The 10,203-nt window shown below is 39.6% G+C and overlaps 1 non-coding gene across 1 annotated transcript; it reads right to left on the bottom strand.

Moving 5' to 3' along the window:
• Positions 1-9,682: 9,682 nt before the first annotated feature.
• LOC118007150 lies at positions 9,683-9,788 on the bottom strand. The gene has a single exon (XR_004678285.1). It is a non-coding gene; the product is annotated as a U6 spliceosomal RNA (small nuclear RNA).
• Positions 9,789-10,203: the final 415 nt, after the last annotated feature.

The following is a 10,203-nucleotide window of genomic DNA, read 5'->3' as shown; positions in this document are numbered from 1 at the left end:
TTTTTTTTTTTTAACGATTTCATTTATTTATTTGAGACAGAGAGAATGAGAGACAGAGAGCACGAGAGGGAGGAGGGTCAGAGGGAGAAGCAGACTCCCTGCCGAGCAGGGAGCCCCTGTGCGGGGCTCGATCCCGGGACTCCAGGATCATGACCTGAGCCGAAAGCAGTCGCCCAACCAACTGAGCCACCCAGGCGCCCTCTGGCTCATGTTTGATTTCCATCCTTCGTGAAGCCAAGGACCCTCTCGGCTGGTCCCATGGGACTGCCCCCCTCCCCAAACATGGTCCTCAGACCCAGCCTGCCTGCATCATTGGAAAAATTGGATGGAGAAAAGAAAGAGAAAGAAAGAAAAAGAAAGAAAGAAAGAGAGGAAGGAAGAAAGAAAGAAAGAGAGGAAGGAAGGAAGGAAGGAAGGAAGGAAGGAAGGAAGGAAGGAAGAAAGAAAGAAAGAAAGAAAGAAAGAAAGAAAGAAAGAAAGAAAGAAAGAAAGAAAGAAAGAAAGAAAGAAAGAAAGAAAGAGGGAGGGAGGGAGGGAGGGAGGAAGGAAGGAAGGAAGAAAGAAAGAAAGAGGAAGAAAGAAAGAAAAAGGAAAGAGAAAAAAAGAGAAAGAGAGAGAGAAAGAAAAAGAAAGAGAAAGAAAGAAAGAAAGAAAGAAAAGAAAGAGAGAGAAAGAAAGAGAGAGAGAAAGAAAGAGAGAAAGAAAGAAAGAGAGAAAGAAAGAGAGGAAGGAAGAAAGAAACTGGACCACTTCCTTACACTATACACAAAAATAAACTCAAAATGGATTTTTTTAAAGATTTTATTTATTTATTTGACAGAGAGAGACACAGTGAGAGAGGGAACATAAGCAGGGGGAGTGGGAGAGGGAGAAGCAGACTTCCCATTGAGCAGGGAGCCCGATGCGGGGCTCGACCCCAGGACCCTGGGATCATGACCTGAGCCGAAAGCAGACGCTTAACGACTGAGCCACCCAGGTGCCTCACTCAAAATGGATTAAAGACCTAAATGTGAGACCTGAAACCATAAAATTCCTGGAAGAAAACATAGGCAGAAATGTCTCTGACATCAGCTGTAGAAATATTTTTCTAGGTATGTCTCCTCAGGCAAGGGAAACAAAAGCAAAAATAAACAGTTGGGATTACACCAAAATAAAAAGCTTTGCACAGTGGAAAAATGCATCAACAAAATGAAAAGGCAACCTACTGAATGGGAGAAGATATTAGCATATGATATATGTGATAAGGGATTAATATTCAAAATATATAAAGAAATCAGAAAACTCAACACACACCAAAAACCCCACAAATAATCCGACTGAAAAATGGGCAGAAGACCTGAATAAACATTTTTCCAAAGACATACAGATGGCCAACAGATACATGAAAAGAAGCTTAACATCATTGATTATCAGGGAAATGCAAATCAAAACCATAGTGAGATATCACCTTACACCTGTCAGAGTGGCTACTATCAAAATGACAAGAAATAACAAGTATTGGCAGGATGTGGAGGAAAAGGAACCCTTGTGCACTGTTGGTGGGAATGCAAACTGGTGTAGCCACTGTGGAAAACAGTATGGAGGTTCCTCAAAAAATTAAAAATAGAAATACCATATGATCCAGTAATTCCACTACTGGGTATTTACCCAAAGAAAATGAAAACACTAATGCAAAAAGATATATGCATCCTTATGTTGCAGCATGATTACAACAGCCAAGGTATGCAAACTAAGTGTCCATCAGTAGATAAATAAAGAAGATGTGGTATGTATACACAACAGAATACTACTCAGCCATACAAAAGAAAAGAAATCTTGCCATTTACAACAACATGGATGGAACTAGAGAGTATAATGCTAAGTGAAATAAGTTAGACAGAGAAAGACAAATACCATATGATTCACTCATATGTGGAATTTAAGAAACAAATGAACAACATAGAAGAAACCAAGAAATAGACTCTTAACTATAGAGAACTGATGGTTACCAGAGGGGAGGTGGATGGGAGGATGGGTGAAATAGGGGATGGGGATTAAGAGGTACAAACTTCCAGTTACAAAATAATCACAGAGATGAAAAGTACAGCATAGGAAATATAGTCAATTAGATTATAATAACATTGTTTGGTGACAGATGGTGACTACACTTATTGTGGTGAGTGCTGAGTAATGTACAGAATTGTTGAATCCTTGTGTTGTATACCTGAAACTAATATAATACTGTATGTTAGCTATACTTCAACAAAAAATAATAATGGATGAAAAATTAACTATATAAAAATCATGCCAGATTTTACTAAGAATATATAACATCTTGCCATCACTCCAAACTCCAGTTATTACTTATACATTCCACAGGAAAGTTACATCATCTTGTTAAATATAACGTTTATTCGTGAGCACTCCCTTCCATGGCTTTTCTCCTAATTCAGACCATTAATACACCTAATGCAGATCCATGGATCTGCCTAGCTCCTGGAGGACAGGAGTTCCAGGCCCTACATTACCTCCAATTTATCTACCTACCATGTACTAAGACATCTTCATGAAGCACAGATTTGATCATGAGACTCTCCCAATCAAAAATCTTTAATGAGGGCGCCTGGGTGGCTCAGTCGTTAAGTGTCTGCCTTCGGCTCAGGTCATGATCCCAGGCTCCTGGGATCGAGTCCCACATCGGGCTCCCTGCTCCGCGGGAAGCCTGCTCTCCCTCTCCCACTCCTGCTGCTTGTGTTCCTGCTCTCGCTATCTCTGTCTCTGTCAAATAAATAAATAAATAAAATCTTAAAAAAAAAAATCTTTAATGATTTCCTGTTGCAGAAGATAAACACCAGCTGCCTCTCAAGTCATGCCCACCTCCATAACCCCACATCGACTTGGGCCTCATTTCACACTCCTTTCAATCGTTCAAGGTATTCCTGATATACTGAATTTTCACCAACCGTAGAAGTTTTCCTAGACCTTCCTCCATACTCCAGGAGCTTTCTGAACCTTTTTAACAATTTGTCTTGTGCTAAACTGATCTATGTATTGGCCTCTTCCATAAAACTGAAACCCAGGGACCAGAATTAGTATTTCATTCATCCTCCTCACTCCCATGTCTTCTTGGATAATTTAGCTGTGTGGTATAAAAGTATAAAAGGGGCATCACTATCTACACACGACCTTTGAATTCTTCTTCCTGGGGCAATAGCAAATTGGAGCAAAACGGATACTTGGCTTAGGCTATGCCAATCAGATTCTCTTCTTCTGAATTTGGAAACAGAACACACACAAAATCACACACAAACTCTAGCTGGCAGGTCACGTAGACATAGAGCCTGAAACTATGAGTTAGGGGTAGCTCCTATGGGTCATGTATAAGCTGGTCAGAGAGCAGACAGGAGGCTGACAGAAGGCAGAATGAAGCAGAAATATGGCAGGGGCAAAATGCCATGCAGTGGGGGGGAGGGGGGCGGAAAGAAACAAAAGACAGAAAGGAAAAGGGTGTGTAGGTCAGGGGAAGGAAAGGAAGATGTCTGGCAGCTTGCTAGTTCCAGTGAGGGCAGCCTGCCCTGTTAACATAGGCGCTATGAGACTTCTCTGCACCCTTAGCCTTCACATAAACAAGCCTGAATTAGAACTGTCTTTCCTTACAACTAAGGGATACCTTATTAATACAACCTAGCATTTACTTTGCTCATTAAATGTTTTGAAATTGAAGTGTTAGACAGCATTACATTAAGTAGAATTTCCTCAAGTTGAACTGGCACTGGGCAGCTTCAGGAATACAAGGCACAGGTGAACCAACGTTCTACGCATGATGGCTGCTAGTTGTTTTCACTGAGCAGGTCCTCCGATGTGGAGGGAAGAAGGCAGAACTTTCTCCACTGTTCCAAACTGTCTCACAGATTTTGCATTAAAAAATCAAGAGTCATTTCTCCAGAGCAATACACATTTATAACCTATGCTATTAAAAATGAATGGTTCAATATTTTATATTTTATTCTAGATTTTCAATAATCTTGAGGTTAATTTGTTATTGATTGATAGAATGAGCACTATTACTGGAAGCTACATATAAAATATTCATAAGCATAATCCTAGGGACTGAATTAGTCATAGGAGATAGGATTAAAATGTATAGAATTCTCTTTGCCGACCTTAATAAGAGGGCCAAAGTACAGCTTCCACTGTAATTGGACCTTGCATACTAGATCAGAATTGACCTATGGTAAAATTTGACCATTATTTAAACATTTCTTTTCTGAAACCCCTTCCTAAATTGGAATAAATAAATTATATACTAGTCAGTGCAAGAAATACTTTAAACATGAAACTTAGCTTGCCTACAACACAGAGGCTATGTTGCTAAAACAAATTTTAAGAATACATTTCACGTGTTATTGTAACTTATAACTATTACCTTTTGTGTGTGCAGTTAAATGTACGTATGTGACCAGAAGTATAAAACAATGTCTATACAAGATGGGTGCTTTTTACCACAATGAGAAATATTTAGAGAATAGCTTGATTGCTTCATCAAATAAAAAGAAAGGCAGGGCGCCTGGGTGGCTCAGATGGTTAAGCGTCTGCCTTCGGCTCAGGTCATGATCCCAGGGTTCTGGGATCGAGTCCCACATCGGGCTCCCTGCTCCTTGGGAGCCTGCTTCTCCCTCTGCCTCTCTCTCTCTCTCTGTCTCTCATGAATAAATAAATAAAATCTTTAAACAAAAAAAAAAAAGAAAGGCAGTGTTTTACATGTTCTTACCCTTACCTCATTTAATATTATTTTTTATATGTTCATGTGTGTAGCTATTTAGGCAGAGTGGAGCAAAATGCAGGATCCTGGTCATTTGGGCCAAAGAAATGGAAAATGTTGACTGTTTCTTCCACTTGGCTTCACCTCTGTCAGAGAAAAGGAGTCAGCCAAGAAATTTGATGCTAATGCAGACTAAAGGAGATGCTGCTGAGTAAGAAGTTAAGAAATGCTATTCGCATTAGAAACATATAATTTGGGACTGTATATATACATATAATATATATATCATCTATTATATATATCATTTCCTTATGAAATTCATTTATGGAAAGCAATTTGGGTAGATTGCATGTACGTTAAAATGACAAAGAAAAAAATAAAAAGACACTGCTCCAGTGTCCTTGAGTCTTCTTAAACTCTTCCTGTGAACTTGTTAGTCTGTAAGTTTATAGTAGAGAACTGGCCAGCTTTGCACAACCAAAGCAGAGCAGATACCCAGCCCACTCATTCATAAGGTGCCAAATCCAGGGTAGAACAATCCAGGGTGGTGTGAGCTGGGAACAGATACTGCCCACATTTACCAGCTAACTCTTGTCACCCCATTTGATCTGACTGCATCAAAACTGGTTGGAAGGACAAGTTCTGCATTGTTAATATATGTGACACTTTACTTTTAGAGCTTATTAAGTGCTTTGGACCAATATTTCAGTTTGATTCATTATAAACCAAGATATATTCAAGGAAAAGATCTGTATAGGATAAGAAGTAATGAAAATTATTCTGTCTTTTTAATGTACTTTTTTTTTTTTTTTACTTTTTCCTCTTTTTTTTAAAGAATATGATAGCCATTAAAAGATCAATTGAGGAGTGCCTGGGTGGCTCAGTGGTTAAGTGTTCGACTCTTGATTTCAGCTCAGGTCATGATCTCAGGGTAAATGCTATTTTTCAGAGCTTCACTCCTTTTCCCAGATTCTCTCCAAGGCAGGCTCTGGGTCCACCAGAGAGGTGTGCAGCTACACAAGGTCATAGCCAGGAAATGGAGACAAGGTAGGTCCTGGGAAAAACATAGTGTCTTCTATATTCTCCATGGTCTAAGATCAAGTGGCTGGTCTCTACTACTTCCTGGACTGACTCCCTGTCAGGCAGGTACCTCGCGGCATCCTGCAGCTGTCCACAACCAAAATCTATAGCTGGTGTCACTGTGATCTGTTCTCCTCAGTTCAGTGAGGGCAGTGCTCTCCCTCAAAGACTCAGTCAGCTCTTAATGACATAGCCCAGAAGCCTGATCAAGCCTTACTTGAAGCTAGCCCTACTTGCAGATTTTTCAGTTACCATTCAGAAACCATCTACTTCTCTTTATTGTTTAACCCAATTTAGGTTTATGTGCATTGAAACATAAAGACTTGTAATTTATTTCAATTTCTGTATTTTTATGTGCAACTTAGCACTGCTGTGACAGTCACCATGTTTAAAAATGTTTTGCAAACTATTATAAAAGAACAAAAAGGAAATGATTATGCAGGAAACCAATAACGCATCAAATAACAAGATCCTGCTTCCAAAGACTTTCTTTTCTCCTATTGAGCCATACATTGGCTTTGATTGGTGTTGGCCTTCCACTTCTCCAGGGATTAATGTGTTTCAAAGGTGTTGTCCTAGAGATGCTCTGTTCTAGAATCTTTGTTGGTGTGTTTGCAAGTAGTGGATATAAATAAATGGCAGTGACATGAAGGGTGTGAAGTAGCTCCTTCCAGAGCCAGAGCACCAAATGGGGGGCTGTGGTCAGAAAGTAGGTAGCTGTGATATCTCAGGAGCAGATGATTTTCTTGATCAATGATAGTGACTGCTCCAGTGGTGTGGGGATGGAAAGGGCAGGGCAGGCCAGCACATTTTGGGATGATGCTCAATATCAACAGGATGTCATCAGGAACTGGACCTGGACCTGGACTGTCTCATGATGGTATCCCAATAATCTGGGTCCAGGTACATGTATATAGATTAGTTATGTGGGGCGCCTGGGTGGCTCAGTTGTTAAGCATCTGCCTTTGGCTCAGGTCATGATCCTGGGGTCCTGGGATCGAGCCCCACATCGGGCTCCCTGCTCCGCGGGAAGCCTGCTTCTCCCTCTCTCACTCCCCCTGCTTGTGTTCCCTCTCTTGCTGTGTCTCTCTCTGTCAAATAAATAAACAAAATCTTTAAAAAAAAAAATTTAGATTAGTTATGTGTCTGAAGGTGTTCAGACACACATGGAGAGGCACCAAAAGTATTCAAAGACCATGTGAAAAATTTCGAAGCAGCAGGATGTCCTGCTGTTGATTTTGTAGCAAAGCAAGAGTACTGGCTGCCAGTTCATCCGTAACCAGTCATCCTGGTAGAAATAGCATCCTTTCCCAGGGTTGCTTTTGGTGGCTTTCAAGCAAAGTTAAACAGAGCTGTTTATAGACATTTATTTGCTGCCTGTACCGAAAGGTCTCCATCAACTGTCTTCAAGAACATAGTGCTTAGGAAGGTACAGGTGAGAAAGGCTCCATAAAAGGGGGTGATAATGGCACAGAGTCTCTTTAACAATGTCCAGAAGCTCCCCAAGTTAACAGGGAAGAAAAAAGAGACCATGAATATGCAAAGGAATTGCAAAATAATGGCTTATCTGCGGAACTGCTAGTAGTTGGGTGTGGTAATATTGTGTACACATGGAGAAGAGAGAAGATGAAACCAAGGAAAGTAGGCACTTATATGTGGAATCACCACTTACCTGTGGTGAAAGTCCTTGTCTGACAGGCCTAGGATTTTTCATTTTATGCCGTGGGTGATGAGTTACGATCAGAGGATTTTAAACAAAGAAATGACATCATCAACTTCACATTTTTTGGAGAAACTCTGGAGAAGAAAGAAACCCAAAAGACCAACAAATAATAAGAGAGGAAATGGTAAGGGCCTGTACTGAGGCAGGTCTAGACATGTCTGCAAAGGAAGACAGGATCATCAGGAGGTGGGGTAAGCTAGAACTAGTGATGAATTACAAGTGGCGCTAAAGGGAAGAGTCTAGCTGAGTCCCAGAGTTCTCCACTTGACAATGGATGGATTGTAAATGAGAGCACAAGAGAAGGCGTGTGTTTGAGTGGTGGGTAGAAAGGAAGATATTTCATTTAGAGTTTATGAGACATCCAGGTGAACACGTCTAGTGGTCAGGCAAGTGGTCAGGTATAGAGAAAAAATGAGGATTGAGAGACAGATTTAAAAGATATAAACATATAGAAAGCAATTAAAGTCATTGGACCTTGCCTAGAGAGTGCAGACTATGCCCTGAACCTAAGAATTTCCTCATGACAGGAGGAAATCAGGACTTTTATTGCAATATATGGGTAGCAATTTCTTTTCTTTTTCTTTTAAAGGTTTATTTTATTTATTTATTTTAGAGAGAGAATGTGTATGCACGAGCAGGGAGCGTGGGTGGTGGGGGTGACAGAGGGAGAGGATCTCAAGCAGACTCCATGCTTGAGTGTGGGCTTGATGCAGGGCTCGATCTCATGACGCTGAGATCACGACCTGGGCCTAAATGAAGAGTCAGATACTCAACCGACTGAGCCACCCAGGCACTCCAGGTAGCAATTTCTTTATGAAACCTTCACAGACTTCCCTGAGCAAAATTAAGACTTCCCACGTGTATTATTTTGCAAGGGCTGCCATAACAAAATATGAAAGACAGGGTGGTTTAAACAACAGAGATTTATTTTCTTACAAGGCTGGAGACTAGAAACCCAAGATCAAGATGTTGCCTGTTTAATTCCAAGGTTTCTCTCCTTGGCTTGCAGATAGCTGTCTACTGGCTATGTCTTCACATGGTCATCTGTGTGTGTGTGTGTGTGTCTGTATCCTAATCTCTTCTCCTTCTTAAAAAATTTGTTTGTTTAAACAAGTCATTTGGATGACCAGCTTCTTTGTTTTTAATTGAAGTATAATTGACATATAGTATTACAATTATATTACTTTCAGGTATACAACAAAGTGATTTGATAATTATATACATTACAAAATGCTCACTATGAAAAGTGTAGTTACTATCTGTCACCATATGACACTATTACAATGTTATTGACTATATAATGTTGTGCTTTCCATCCCCATGACTTCTTTATTTTATAACTGGAAGTTTGTATCTCTTAATCATCTTCAACTATTTTGCCCCTCCCCCCACCCCCTGCCCTCTGGCAACCATGAGTTTGTTCTCTGTATTTATGTGTCTGTTTCTGCTTTTTGTTTATTTTTTAGACTCCACATATGAGTGCAATCATATAGAATTTGTCTTTTGTCTGACTTATTTCACTTAGTATAATATGCTCTAGGTCCATCCATGTTGTTGCAAATGGCAAGGTTTCATTTCTCTAATGACTGATAATATTCCATTGTGTATATATATCACTTCTTCTTTTTCCATACATCTATTGATGGACACTTAGGTTGCTTCCAAATTGTGGCTATGGTAAATCATGCTGTGGTAAATATAGGGATGCATATATCTTTTTGAATTAGTGTTTTTGTTTTCTTTGGTAAATACCCAGAAGTAGAATTACTGGGTTGTATGGTATTTCTCTTTTTAATTTTTTGAGGAAACTGCATAATATTTTCCACTGTGGCTGCACCAATTTATATTTCCACCAACAGAGCATGAGGGTTCCTTTTTCTCCACATTCTCACCAACACTTGTTATTTCTTGTTGGTTTTGATAGTAGCCACTCTGACAGGTGTAAGGTGATATCTCATTATGGTTTTGTTTTCTTTGTTTTGTTTTCTCATTATTGTTTTGATTTGCATTTCCCTGATGATTAGTGGTGTTGAACATCTTTTCATGTATCTGTTGGCTATCTGTATGTCTTTGGAAAAATGTCTATTTAGGTCCTCTGACCATTTTTTTTTGTAATATTTTTTATTGCCCATGTTTTAAAAAATATGGAATGCTTCATGAGTTTGCGTGTCATCCTTGCACAGGGCCATGCTAATCTTCTCTGTATTGTTCCAATTTTAGTATATGTGCTGCCAAAGTGAGGACCCTCTGCCCATTTTCTAATTGTATTATTTGTGGGTGTTTTTTTTTTTTTAAATCTGTGTTGGGTTTTATGAGTTCTTTATATATTTTGGATATTAACCCCTTATCAGATATCTTCTCCCATTCAGTAGGTTGACTTTTCCTTTTTTTGATCATTTCCTTCATTGTGCAAAAGTTCTTTAGTTTGATGTAATCCCAACTGTTTATTTTCGCTTTTGTTCCCCTTGCCTGAGGAGACATATCCAGAAAAATATTGTGAACACCAATGTCCAAGTTTTTACTGCCTATGTTCTCATTTAGGAGTTTTATGGTTTTAGGTCTCACAGTTAGGGCTTTAATCCATTTGAGTTTGGGTTTTTTTTAGAGAGGTGGGGGAGGGGCAAAAGGAGAGGGAGAGAGAGAATCATAAGCAGACTCC

The sequence above is a fragment of the Mirounga leonina genome, unplaced genomic scaffold, assembly GCF_011800145.1.
Source record: "Mirounga leonina isolate KUSES-001 unplaced genomic scaffold, KU_Mleo_1.0 Mir_115, whole genome shotgun sequence".
NCBI classification, from domain to species: Eukaryota; Metazoa; Chordata; class Mammalia; order Carnivora; family Phocidae; genus Mirounga; species Mirounga leonina.
Note: the sequence above shows the minus strand (reverse complement) of the source record. Positions and strands in the feature narration are given on the sequence as shown.